At 36.4% G+C, this 14,550-nt stretch overlaps 1 long non-coding RNA gene across 1 annotated transcript in view; it reads right to left on the minus strand.

The window, feature by feature from the left end:
- Positions 1 to 4,409: 4,409 nt before the first annotated feature.
- The window catches only part of LOC148007690 (uncharacterized), a 124,282-nt gene continuing 114,141 nt past the window's right edge, over positions 4,410 to 14,550 (minus strand). The window contains exons 16-18 of the long non-coding RNA XR_015646712.1: positions 13,261 to 13,504; positions 9,309 to 9,423; positions 4,410 to 6,685 (exon numbers count right to left, since the gene is read on the minus strand). This is a non-coding gene — a long non-coding RNA (uncharacterized LOC148007690). The remainder of the gene's footprint in view (positions 6,686 to 9,308; positions 9,424 to 13,260; positions 13,505 to 14,550) is intronic.

Below are 14,550 nucleotides of genomic sequence, written 5' to 3' on the forward strand. Positions count from 1 at the left end.
CTGTAAGGGGAAAATTATGCCAATTTCAAAGACAGTTAATTTAGAACAATATTTTATTGTTTGCTACTGTATATAAGTGTTTGAATAATTTTCTATGGAGAACATGTCTGAAGAGGACTGGAGACTGAGTCCTCAGCTCCACTCTGACTTGCATCACAGATCATGGGAAGCAGACACATAGGTGATGTTAATTGAACACAGTTTCTCTGAATGAGTTGTTAGCAATTTTAACTGTTGAGAAATCCTTTTGGGTAAAGGGAGGTATTTTAATAAAGAATGGAAAATATTAATAGTCAAATGGCCTTTTTTTAAGTGTAACAAAAGTGTGGAAAGCTGCTATCACATTCAGAGTATATTGGAGAGTAAAATTGTCTCCACAGGTTGAGTATTGACTGCAACAGCCTATAAACACTGATAAAACCAAAATGTCTTCACATGAAGACTATGCTGAAGTTTCTTTTTATATCATCAAAAAAAACTGCTTTACTGACAGCCTAAAAAGAATAATATTAAAAGACAAAAAGGGAAATGTTGCTTAAAGTAAGAGAGACCACGCCCCATACACTGTGATTGACACAATACTTGATGACAAATTATATGGCACGGAAGCAAGTATCTCCTATATAACGTTGTCTTGTACTTCTGTCTGTCTCTCTCTCTCTCTCTCTCTCTCTCTCTCTCTCTCTCTCTCTCTCTCTCTCTCTCTCTCTCTCTCTCTCTCTCTGTGTGTGTGTGTGTGTGTGTATGCAGATATATTTAAGAAATTCAGAATTACAGCATACTCTGTTAAAGAATCACATCTAAGTTTACGTATAATAATTTTTAAAAAGCCTACGAATTTGCTGAAAATTCCATGAAAATTTTTCATTTTAAAACTATGCTTACTGAATCGTGACTTCTGTAATCCCTGATTTAATTCTGAATCGTTCACTTCCTTCTTTTAGCCGCATTCCAAGATTAACGGGAAAAATACAAAGGCGAGACTTGTATTATCAGTAATTATTGCGAAGACAAGATTCAATCAAAGAAATCCTGAATGTAACAAAAGGGAAAACAAACCACTTTCCAGTGTTCCCACAACCACAGGAATTGAATGAAGTGGGTGTCACTCCCAGGCTTGGCTCCAAGGGAAGTTGAAAACCGAAAGGACTTCTGGTCCTTGTAGTTTCACCATATTTTCTCTTGCCAGAAGCCAGGGTCTGAAAGAGAGGGGCAACACACTGCGCAGCGCTTTTATGACTCATTTGCTGTAGACCTTCTATTTACTGGATCAGTTTGCTGCAATCGGATACATGCTGTTGTTGAGGATACAGAAAGGAAAAGGACTTTCTCAGCTTTAAGCTGGTTTTATATCAGTCGGATTTTCTAGACAGCATCTTTTACGAATAGCTGTGGTTCTAAATCAACTCATCAGAATAATTTACGAATGAGATTTAAAAATAATTTTTAACAAGGAAATATACTTTCAATCCTAATGCATATGTTCAATTACTTCATCCAGAAGAAATTAAATCGCTGATGGTTTCTTCGGCCAGTCTTGATAAGCAGTTTTGTCTTACCGTAACTTTTCATGCTAACTTATGGTGTTTGGTTGACACATCCTTGTGTAACCTCTCTCACCCTCTCCCTTCCCCTTTCCCTATCCCCTTTCCCTCTCCTCCCCCTCTCTCTTTTGAACATAATGGGAAAAGGAGTGGATCTGGGTGAGAGGAGAGATAATGAGGAGAGCTGCATGGAATTAGTGGAGGGAATTGAGATGTAATGAATGAGAGAAGAATAACAGAAGAATAAAGATAGAAAATCATGAATGTAAGACAATAGAAATTGAATATAACTAATACTGAAGAACAAGATTTAAAATTTTTGGTTAAGGCCACACTTTATGTAAGTATATTTCGAAGGAAAAGGACACTTTAGAAATAGAATTATGGGGGCTGGAGAAATGGCTCAGTGGTTAAGAGCACTGAATGCTCTTACAGAGGTCCTGAGTTCAAATCGCAGTAAAAATCTGGTGGCTCACAACCAACTGTAATGGAATCTGACACCCTCTCTGGTGTGTCTGAAGACAGCTACAGTGTACTATCAGTAATAATTGCAAAGACAATAATATAATATTTATAATAAATAAATAAATGTTTTTTAAAAATAGAATTATGTTTATTCTAGGAAAGGCTGATCTTCTCAGCGGTTGGTACAAATTACGAAGAAGAGTTTAACATGAAAAAACAAATAAATAGACCTTTTAAAGTGGTGGTACACAGTGTTACATCCATGTTGCAGGACCTCAAAAGATATTTTGTAAATACATAAGCATCTTAATTATGAGCTCTAGATCAATGTCACCGATGGTCCTGTCACAGCATGTCATACTGAAAGCCCTCCGAATAGGGTTTCAGGGTTTTTATTACGGTTACAGCAAATTTTTGGAATTTGTGTAAGGTTCAGCAGGTTAATATTTTAACAATGGCATTTTGGGATACACTGTAGTAACTGCACACAGGGAAAGAACTACCGGATGAACAGAATGGCTAAGTTACCTGTTCTCTGCAGGATGTCATAAGGTAAATGTATAATCTGTTATTTTGCCCTGACTGGCTGGCTGTTGCTAAATGGGGTGGATTCCCATAGAATGTTTGCTCAGCTAGACTTTTGTGATTTTCTTCCTAGAGTTGGAGTTTAGCCCCTAGTCTCTCATAAAATAGGGTTGCTTCAAAAACAGATTTGATTGGGCTTTACAACAGGTTGATGATTTTGATTAGAATCATTCTAAGAGTGATTAACGAGTGTTTGATTCAAGGGGTAAGAATTTTATTCCACATGCAAAACAAACCTAGGGGGATATGGGACAATCCTCATGCTGACTTCTGAGTATCACCTACATGCAAAAGCAAACAGGGACGACCTGCTTGCTCGACTGATTATGATCAGGTGGAAGAAATTCCCTCACCGCCACCCCTCATTTCTGAGATATTTTCTCTGCCCTAATGAAAAATAGCCCATTTCCTGTGTCAATGCAGAAGTGGTAATTGCCATAACTAAGGGAGTTGCCTCCCATTACTATTGCCAGAAGCACAGCCCCCTCCTTGGTGGCTGAAGAAAGAAAATGTGGCAATTCTCACAGTGAAGGAGTATTTTAAAGAATGGCCAGCTTCGACATTTCAACTAATAAAGCCATGTTTTTATACTAATTTTATTGAAACTAAAATGATAAGTATGTAGAAGAAAATACAACTATACAGAATGAAATATAAATATCAAACACACAATGGTATAATAAATGAATTTCCCTTTTAAATCTGCGTTTTGAATGTGTTAATGGCAAATATTCCCCTCCATCCATTTTTAAAGTCAGTCAGCATCACAGGATTTTCACAGATTTTGAATTCTCATTTACCTGTTATGTTAATTTATATATTGTGTGATATGTTACCTAACAGTGTCCTGCATTATTCTTCTTGTGTTTCTGAAGGAGAACATACCTCAGATGGCCCCTGCACTAATCAGGTATAGGATTTGGCTTTGAGATGACTGTTAAATTCTTTAAAAACAGCACTGTCATTTCATATCCTTGGGTCCCTCTGCATTGTACTAAGAACTTTTGTAAGTGTTTCCATCAATCTTTCTGGTCTCTCAAAATCTACATGGCACAGTGAGCACAGAGGTAATCACTACTTCAGTCATCACTTCGCTTGTAGCTTTAAGGGTAAGAATGAAATCTGTGTCTGAGATCTAGGAAGAACACAAAAGTTTCTTTCCCCTTAGAACACATTTTAATGCAATTGAATTTGCAGTAGGCTGATTGAATTCCCTATAATATTTTAATGTCTCCTATCAAGAATCTGTCCATCCTGCCAAGCCTGGAACCTCCAGGTTAGGAAAATGTCAGAGCCAGGAGATGGGAAGGATGTGCTTGGGGTGTAGAACAACCTTATAGAAGAAGGAAGAACAGATGGGATAGGGGGCCTATGGATGGAAAACCAGGAAAGGGAATCACATTTGAAATGTAAATATAAAATATCCAATTAAAAGATCTCCCATGAAGCTTCGAACATTATACTTTCTCATCCCTTACTTATGAACTAGACATTTCTTAAATTTATTGGCAAAGGTGTATTCATTGTGTGGCTGGCCTTTTTTATGATGATTAAAAATCAAAACTGTATATTTACACACGCACACACACACACACACAGAGAGAGAGAGAGAGAGAGAGAGACAGACAGACAGACAGACAGACATTGCTTATTGTCTTCCTCTGAAGTATGTCTCAAAGGTTTTAGGTGCCTTATTAGCTCTGGTTTCTTTCTGTATACTAATCCTTACACAGTTATCTGTATCTCTAATTTCAAAGCTTTACCGCAATATCCATTATCTATTCAAATAAAATATCTTCCTCTTATGACTCATAATTGTCCTTTCAAATGATTGTTTTATTGAAAGAAAAATTCAACATTTTTAGTAATCAGGAATATGCATATTCAAACCATATCAAAATTTTATCTTCCACTAATAAGTATTGCCAAGATCAATGAAATAAATGACCACACAATGTAGAAAGGGTGAAGCATAATAAGAATCCTTATCCACTGCTAGTTAAAACACACAGTTGTATTTCTTTTTTGGAAGTCGGTGTGATTTTGCACTTGGGACCCTGGGAATATTGTACTCCAGATTTTTTCATATCATTCATATCAGTAAGCAAAAGGATACAGCCTAGCCGTCCACGAATAGGGCTATGGTTAATGAAAATATCGTACAAAACACAATGGAATATTATTCAACTGTTAAAAAACAATAGAACTCATAGTAAAGGAAGGATAAAAATCTCATCCTGAGTTACCCGTATCCCACCAAACATCTCAGACAATGCCTAAGAACATGATTGTCCTATGCACAATGTTGATGGCTCTATTTCAAAAGATGATACTGCATTTCTGTTGAACATAAAGAAAAAAAGCAGGTGCCTAACTAAAGCCGTTATCTACTGAATAGTGTTCGTGGTACTGAAAAGTATTCTGCATGGTACATGAAGAAAAATTTAAACACCAACTCAACTCTGCATTCTTTGACCTACAACAGTCAGCTGCCTACATGATACTCTGCTGCAAGAGTGGCACCTGCTTGGGAAAAAGCTACTACTATCTGATGATCTAAGGTCTACTCACTGAGACAGAACACATTTCTGACATTTCTTCCCATGGCAAAATACCTGAGAATAGTGCGAAAAGAATATACCAATGCCTGCTTACACTATGTATCAATAAAAGAATTTATAATAACACTGTTATATCCATCATAAAGTGTATTACTTCACCTTCACTATAGAAGCTAATATATACTGTTTATGGTGTCAGAAACAGAGACCCATATCCTTACAGTGTGCAGTATGGAAGACCTTGGTTAATTCTGTCATAAATCACATATTGCCACCCAAATTCCCCTTCATGGCTCAGTAAAATTTTTAGAAACCATTGTAAAAAGTTACTAAGGCCAGTGATGTTGGGAGGGATGCCAGCAAGCAACATACATTTCAGACATAGTAGGGCTGATGCACATATGAACACATACAGAAAATAACAACATGCATAGTGTCTCCATAGGTCAGTCCATACACTGAGAGCAGGAATGGCATGTGATTTCCCACCTTTCATCAAGTAGCTATCTCTATTTGACAAATTCTCCAAATGGAAAAACTAGTGTACCCCAGTGATACCCTCCTGAGTCCAGAATCCACACAGAAGATCAAGTCTTATTCCATGCAGTAGAGAGACAACTAATGTGACTCAACATTAATATCTTGAGTTATTGTTTGACGCACAATATACTGTATTTTTAAACATACTAATAATTTTTTGTGGGCATATGTCTCTCTGTATCTTTGTGCTTCTTTATTGTGATTTTTTTCTTATTACTAGGGTTGCTGGTTGTGTTTTATTTTGTATAGCTTTTTTTTAATTTGGTTGTATATTTTCTAAGGGGGGAGAGAGAGAGACAGAGAGAGAGAGAGAGAGAGAGAGAGAGAGAGAGAGAGAGAGAGAGAGAGAACATTAGGATTAGGTGGTTCTGCAGGTGGCAAGAATATGTTAGGGGAATATAAGGTATGACAAAATTAGAATATATTGTGTGAAAAAATCTATTTTCAAAAATTAGTAATTCAAAGAAAATATAGATGTTGTTATGGTCATCCTGCTTAAGACATTAAAATTAAATCAAAGTACTTATGGGAGATTGCATTTATTTCATTGGTCAGAGGAGGAGAATATATGGAAATCAATTCCCTAATTCTTAATGATGCTTCATGTATGGAACTGTGATGATTTCTATTTTTTTGGCCCAGGTTGTGGCACCTCAAATCAGTAGCCTTCCTCTATGGAAAATACAAACATATTGAGTAAGATATTAGGGAAACAACACCCCTTATATTAGCCATGAGTAAAGTATAATATATTGGTGTGACTCTAACCGGCAAGTGAAAGGTGTGTATGACAAGAATTTCAAATCTCTGAAGCAAGAACGCAAAAAAGACATCAGAAAATTGTAAGACTTTCCATGATCATGTATCAGTAGGATTAACATAATAAAAATGTCCATTTTACCAAAAGCAATATACAGTTCCAGTGCAATTCCCCATCAAAACCCCAACTCAGTTCGTCACAAAGATAGAAAGTCCAAATCTCAACTTCATCTGGAATAAGAAAAAAACAACGAATAGTGAAAATTATTATCAACAATTACGGAATTTCTGCGGGAGTCACCATCCCTCACCTCGAGCTGTGCTACAAATCAATAGTGATAAAAACTGCAGGATATTGATACAGAGACACACAGGTAGATGAACACAATAGAATTGAAGACCCAGAAATGAACCCACACATGAATGTTCACTGATCTTTGACAAAGAAGTCCAAAGAGTGCAATCAAAAAATTAAGCATTTTCAAAATTGGAAGTGGTCTAACTCAAAGTCTGCAAGTACAAGAATGGATATTGAACTATTTTTATCTTCTTGTACAATTCTCAAGTCTTAGTGGATCAAGAACCTCCACATAAAACCAGATACAGTGAATCTGATAGAAGAAAAAAATGGGACAGAGTCTTGAACACATTGGCACAGGGAAAAATACCTGAACAGAGCACCAGTGGCTCATGCTTTGAAGTAAAAAATTGACAAATGGGACCCCTCTAAAGTGAAAATATTTTGTAAGGCAAAGGACACTGTTTAAAGGACAAAATAGCACTGTACCAATCCTATATCTGATAGAGAGCTATCGTCCAAAATATACAATGAACTCTAATAAGTTAGACACCAGAGAATCAAATAACCAATTTAAAAAATATGGGGTACAGAGTTAAATGGTTAATTCTTAACTGAGGAATATTGAATGACCGAGAAATACCTAAAGAACTGTTCAACATACCTAGTACTCAGAAAAAAGGAAATCAGAACAACCCTCAGATTCTAGCTCACACCCATTAGAAGGAAAAGATCAAAAACTAACTTGACAGTAGATGCTGACGAAGATGTGGAGAAAGATGAATACTACTCCATTGTTGGTGGGATGACAAGCTGGTAAAACTACTCTGGAAATTAGTCTTGTGGTTCCTCAGAAAATTGGAAATATTTTTACCTGAAGATCACTATCGATTAAAAGATGCTCCAACATAAAACAAAAACATGTGTTCTCTTATATTAATAGCAGCCTTATTATAATATACAGGAGCTGGGATTAACATAGATGTCCCTCAACAGATGAATGGATACAGGAAATTTGGTTCCTTTACACGATAGAATATTACTCAGCTAATAAAAAAGACTTCACAAATTTTGAAGGCGAGTGTGTGGAACTAGGAAATATCCTCCTGAGTATGATAACCCAGATTCCAAATGACAGTCCTGGTATGTACTCACTGATAAGTGGATATTAACCCCAAAACTCAGAACTCCCATGACTCATAGACTCTATGAAGCTTACCAAGGAATTTCAAAGGTTGGATGCTTCGATTCCATTTAGAAATGGGGAGAAAATAATCATTGGAGGCAGAGGCAAAGAGGGACCTGGGTGGGGGAAGTGATGGGGTGATAAAGGCATGGGAGGGTTAGTCATGATAAGAGACTAGTGAGAAGTCCAGAGTGCTTGAAAATGAATAAAAATACGTGGCAGGGATGAGCTGTGGAGTGGGAACTAGAATGTCCTAGATCCCATGGACGAAAGAAACTCCCAGGTCCCAAGGTGGATGATATTAGCCAAGATACCCAACAGCGGGGAGATAGTACTTGAAGAGACCAACTTTCATAGATTGACATGGCCCCCAGATGAGGGATAGGGCCATCTACCCATTTCACATTCTTCAACCCACAAAGGTTTATGTATAAAGTAAGTGCAAGGTCAAAAAAATGCACCAGAGAGTGAAGGAAAGACCATCTAGTTTCCACCTCACTTTGACAACCATCCAGTTGCGGACCTCAAACCCTAATACTATTGCTGCCAAGAAGTGCTTGCAGATAGGAGCCTTGCATAAGTATCCTTTTAGAGGCTCTGATAGCACCTAAGACTGATGCAGATCCTCAAGGCCAGAAAAGAGTCTGATCCCAGAGAACCCAATGGAAGAATAAAGGGAAGGACTGAAGCAGCTGAAGGGGATTTTAATCCCATAGGCAGAACAATTATATCAACGAACTATATCCTTCAGATGCCCCAAGGACAACCGCCAATCAAAGAGTATGATGGTTGAGTCCATGGCTCCAGCTACATGTGTAGCAGAGGAGTGCCTAATTTAGCATCAATGGGAGGGCAGGCTCTTGGGCTGGTGGAGGCTTGTTGCCCCAGAGAAGGAAGATGCTAAAGGTGTGAGGCATGAGTGGATGGTTGGATAGGGAAGCACCATCTTAGAGGCAAAGGGAGGAAGGATAGTTTGAGGAGCTTGTAGATTGGAGTCTGGGAGGGGAGATAGCTTTTGGAATGTAAACACCTAAAATAATTAATAATATAAAAGAAAATGGAAGTCAAAGAATCCCAGAAAGCATGTATCAACAATTGCACATGTTTTCAATTGACACTGCAAACTTCATGGTAAGACCATTCTATTTTAGAGACTATAGATTCCATTTGCTTCACATTGGAAATCAAACTTAAGCTATCCAGGAACCTTTCCCTGATGGTTATTTTTTAATAGTGCTAGAATATGCTTCTTTGCATTTTCTAAGTACGGGGGGAAACTCATAATTTTCTTATTCATTGATAAACCTTATATACTACATTAATGACCTGCCATGTTCAATGCATTCATAGTGTAACTATGGTAAGACTACTTATTCAAGTAACCAACCATATTCTTGATTAGAATCAATGCCTTTTCTGCAGGAGAGAATTCCAGTATGGTACTCCAAACATTGACAACAAACATGCCTGAGGAAATTCGGGATCCTAGCAGAGAATATATTAATAATATTTTTCTAAATGGTCATTTTGGCAAATTCCCTTTTAAATATTTCTGTTAATTTCCATAGTTACATGCTGGTTATTCTTTGAGTAGTTAAGACTCTTATTATAAGGGGTTGGGGATTTAGCTCAGTGGTCGAGCGCTTTCCTAGGAAGCACAAGGCCTCGGGTTCGGTCCCCAGCTCCGAAAAACAGAACCAAAAATAAAAAGACTCTTATTATAGTTGTTTTTGATTAGCAGAAGGATAAATAAGTACTTAAAATACTGATAATAAGGAACTATCATTTTTCAGCCACATTTGGGACAACTAAAACAACCTGCCCTGGCATCAAGCAATATTAAAGAAAAAGTTACAGAAATTATATGACACTAGAGGATTAGAGAAATACTGTGAAATAGCATTGCTGCTGCATACATGAACTCCAATGGTTACAGTTAAATGTGCACCCCTCACAAGACCAAGGACAAAGTCAAGGATGGAGGATGATGGTTCTCTCCGTACTCCAACTGTACATGTAGACATTGCTATTGGAGTAAATGTTTCGTAGGGTAGCAAGTGACTTGTTTCCTTAGAAATGTGGTCACTGGTCAGGATAAAAATAAATTATTCCAGCATTAAGTCAACGAAAAACAAACTAAAAGCTAGCATCCTGGTAAATGAAGAAGCTCAAAACATTTTCGTTAAAATCAAAAACAAAACCAGGAACAAAACAAAACAAAAACACTTCTTGTCTTATTCTGAACAATATTAGGAATCTTAGGGAAGCAAAAGGAATGAAAGATATAAAAGCAGTAGGAGTAGGAGAAGAAGAAGTCAATTTGTGATAGGATTTTATAAGTAAAAGTTGCTAAATAGTTGAAAATGCATAATGATAGTAATTATATTCAGTAAAGATCCAGGATCAAAATTAATGAAAAAATCACGTTTCTGTAATAAATATTTTAAGAAACAAATAATACACCCAATATCATATACAATACATATAAATTATAACTTTATATACCACATTGTTAAATATAATATAAATATATATATATATATATACCAGCAACATGATATCTATATTATACCTGTAGAAAATTTGAAAAGTTACAATGAAAATAAGGTATACAAGTAGCAAATTTATAAAAATTAAAACAGAAAACAGAGCTTGACATGCCTCTTATGGCCAGGGATTGTCAGGGCTATTCTCATGGAAATTGCTATTCTAACAAAAGCAATTCACCTGTTCAATGTAGTAATCAGTAATATACATGCAAATTAAAAACATTGTTGTAATCTTATACAGAAAACAAAAAGATATTTATTGTAGAAGAAAAATGAATAATAAAAGAGTTGTAGGAGACATCATGTCAGATTTAAGTATATGCTACATAATTAACATAACAAAGGTGTATGGTATTGTATTACTATGCTATAGCTATATTATTTAAGCACGTATCTTCAGAAGCAAAAACCTCAAGACCGCTCAGAGTGCTATAGGCCTGGGTCACCACAGGCTTGTACTTTGGATATACATTATAAATCTTGAATCCAAACAACATTTTGAGAAAGAAAACAAAATACAATGACATAAAGGAAAGGACATGCCTCTGTGGACCTCCCTGTTCAAGAGTTTATAACAGTCTGCACTGAGTCTTCTGTTCATATCTTCTAACACTCAGTTAGTGTTTTTATGGGATTCTTAAGTGAGTTAACAAGTGGGTTTCTGATCCTTGTGACTACTACTGTGGCACTGTTTATTCTGTTGCATTGCCTTGTCAACATTCAATATCATGATTTTTGTTTATCTTACTGTATTTCATTTTGTTATGTTTGGTTGTTGTAATTTGGATGTGCGTTTCTAAAGAAAGACTGAAAGGAATTAGATATAGAAGAGAAGGGAGGTTGGAAGGAACTGGGAGGAGTATAAAAAAGGGAAACCATAATTATTGTCGATGGCATTTAAATTAATTTTCAATAAAAATATAAAATACAATACCATTTTTGATGAAAAATACCTAAAAAACCTGCAAACAAACAAACAAGCAAATAAAACAAAAAGAAAAGACAAACCGTTGTTGATTTTTCTGATGAAGAATTGCCAAAAACAAGAAATTAGCATGCTATTTTGCATAACAAATCAGGGGAAAGATCAAAATAAAAACGATTACATATCCAAGGAAAGTTACTCCTAATTCACAAGGTTATTGTGGGATCTGGGCAACATTACAAAATTAAAAGATATATTAATAAATGACACATATCTAAAGTCAATAAAAACTGTATATATTCAAAGTAAATTACCTTATTAGATCTCAGAAAATAAAAGTTTATTATTATTACCACTATTATATATATTTATTGATATATACATATATACATATATATTTATACATATGTGTGTGTGTCTGTGTTATGTGAAAGATAATCCACATTTCCATATTATGGCACTTCACACACCTGAATTCACTCTCTGCCACTCTCTCTTAAACACACTTTGGAAACCCCTTTTCTTTCTTATAACTATCATAGTGTCAGAACTCATACTACTGTGGTTTTCCTTTGATGATAAACTGGATATTAATCCTTAAGTGATTCATATCCTCCAGGGCATGGCAGAACCTAATTTATTCCTTTGTGAATATTATTTTTATGCAGCATCTGTATACCAACCAAATATTCCTCTTTTTCAATCTGACTGTCATTACTCACACACACCAATAACGTACAATACTGTCAATTATATGAAATATTTAGGTTCACCCTGTAAGAGAACTGAAATAAAGCAGCAATGCACATTGAAAGCTCAAAAGTAGGGCCACTAAAGCCAACACAACACAGGACAGGAAAAAGGAATCCAGGTCCAGATGTAACTGCTTTCTGAACTGATTCTTCAAAGACTTGATAGCTATAGAACAATTCTCTAAATGCAACATATTTGCAGTACTTAATGTGTAAAAATCATGTCTACCTAAAAAGAAACAAGAGATCAAACTGGGAGCTGACATGGATTGCTGCCCTGCTTTGCTGATGATTCCTATGGTGGATGCAACAGGCAACTTTGACTGTCTTTTTCTCTGAGCAGAATTTGCTGCACTGTCTTGATTAATCATAGTCCCAAACCTTAGTCTCTCCTAGTGAACCAGAACAACCCTCCAATCACACATGTGAACATGTTTCCGGGCTCCAAGGATTCAAAATCTTTTCTAACCCTAAGACATAAGCAGGCAACGATGAGATTTAACCTTTCTATTGCAAGTATTGAAGAGAAGGATCTTCTCAAGCTCCTTTAAAAGGCAGTCAGGAATATATTCAAGTATTTCCGGGGCAATGGGGACTGTGTAATACTGATTTATATTCACCTTTAGATCTCTATACGAAGGAAAGAAAGAGTGCTTAGAAAAAATTTAACCCAAACTAGGGAATGTACAAAAGCTCTCTATACTTGTAGTACTATGATGAGAAATCACTAAGGAATAAAAGTTGATCCCTTACCAACATTCTGCATTCTTCATGTTTTACTTTCTTAGGTATATTTTTCAAATTTCCTATATGTTCATGTAAATGAAAACCTTACCAAGAACATAATATTTGTTGTTTAATAAAAGAATCGGTTAATCTTTCAGTGATGAAGTTTATTTCAATCATTTTTTTAAAAAATGTTGCTATGATACACTTTTTATTTAGTTTTGTTTGCTTATTTTTAAAACAGAGTATTATTCATTAGAATTTGCTGGACTTGTGCCACACTTTTCAGACAAGACATGCTTTGAACTCTGAGATCGAGAGTTTCTGCTTCTTAAATACTAGAAGGAAAGTCATGTGCCAACATGGTTACCTAGGTTGTTCATGATGATGATGATGAGGAGGAGGAGGAGGATGAGGATGAGGATGAGGATGATGATGCTTTCAATCACTACATTTATTTTAGCCACATGGATACCGGACATTGTGAATTAGATGATTAAGGAGTCATGTTCCAACATCAGGGTTCCCTGGAGCATCTTGAGATTACCATTTTCCCCTTTAGCTCTGGAGACTCGTTTCCCTGTATGATGTTGTCAAAGACTCTCTCCAGGTTTCTGGATACTGTTGAAGTTGTAATAAATAAGAAAAATGCAATTGTGTGAGTGGCATTTTTTAAGGGACCAGAGACAACCGACAGTTGACTTTGGAGATAGCACTGTTAGTGGGTCCACTAATACATCCCAACTCTGCAACTTATACAAGGGATTCTTAATCATTTTTTATGATGTTGAATACCTTGTTCTCTACAGTCCAAGAAATTTGGACATCCACACTGTGTCTCAAAATTAGGCCTCCCTGTTCACCCTTGGGAAGTTCCCAGGTTTCCCATTAACGTTAGTTTTAATCATTTATGTATATTTCTCTCTGTCTCTCTCGTTCTCTGCATCTCTGTCTCTCACTCAGCTTCTGTCTCTGTCTCTGTTTGTTCTTTTCTCTCTTTCTCTGCCTCTGTCTCTGTCTCTCTGCCTCTGTCTCTGTCTCTGTCTCTGTCTCTCTGTCTCTCTCTCTCTGTCTCTCTCTCTCTCTATCTCTGTGTGTGTGTGTGTGTGTGTGTGTATGTGTGTGTGTGTGTGTGTGTGTGTGTGTGTGTGCCTGAACATAGTGTTGATGTATGTAGGTGCCAAAGACTGTGTATGACTTCAGATATGCAGTTCCATGTAGTTTTGACATTCTCGACATAAATGATTGGAAATCATGCAGAGCCCTCCTTGTTTTATAAGCAGAAACATCTCTCAGGCTCTTCTATGAACATTCAAGCTTGGTGGTATAAATGCCTGCTGATTATGAGAAAGAAAGTACGAACATAATGTAGAATGGCTTCTGATTTTAAATGTCCATACAAAATTATTTTCCAGTAAATGTAAATATGACTTAGCAATATCCTTTCTGCAAGTAAAAGACTACATAGGAAAAGGAAATGCATAAGGAATTAATAAATGTGTTAGCGCCTTAGCATTCTTCTAGATCCCACCCAACTGTTACCTAGGTCCAGCCAGGTAGGCCTGGCTTGCTATGAAAGGGAATGTTTAGCCTCTCTCTCTACCCCTTTTTATCTCTCTGACCCACTTCTTCCACTCCACTTCTACATTCCCCCTTTCTC

The sequence above is a fragment of the Rattus norvegicus genome, chromosome 1 (assembly GCF_021556685.1).
Source record: "Rattus norvegicus strain SHRSP/BbbUtx chromosome 1, alternate assembly SHRSP_T2T, whole genome shotgun sequence".
Taxonomy (NCBI): Eukaryota; Metazoa; Chordata; class Mammalia; order Rodentia; family Muridae; genus Rattus; species Rattus norvegicus.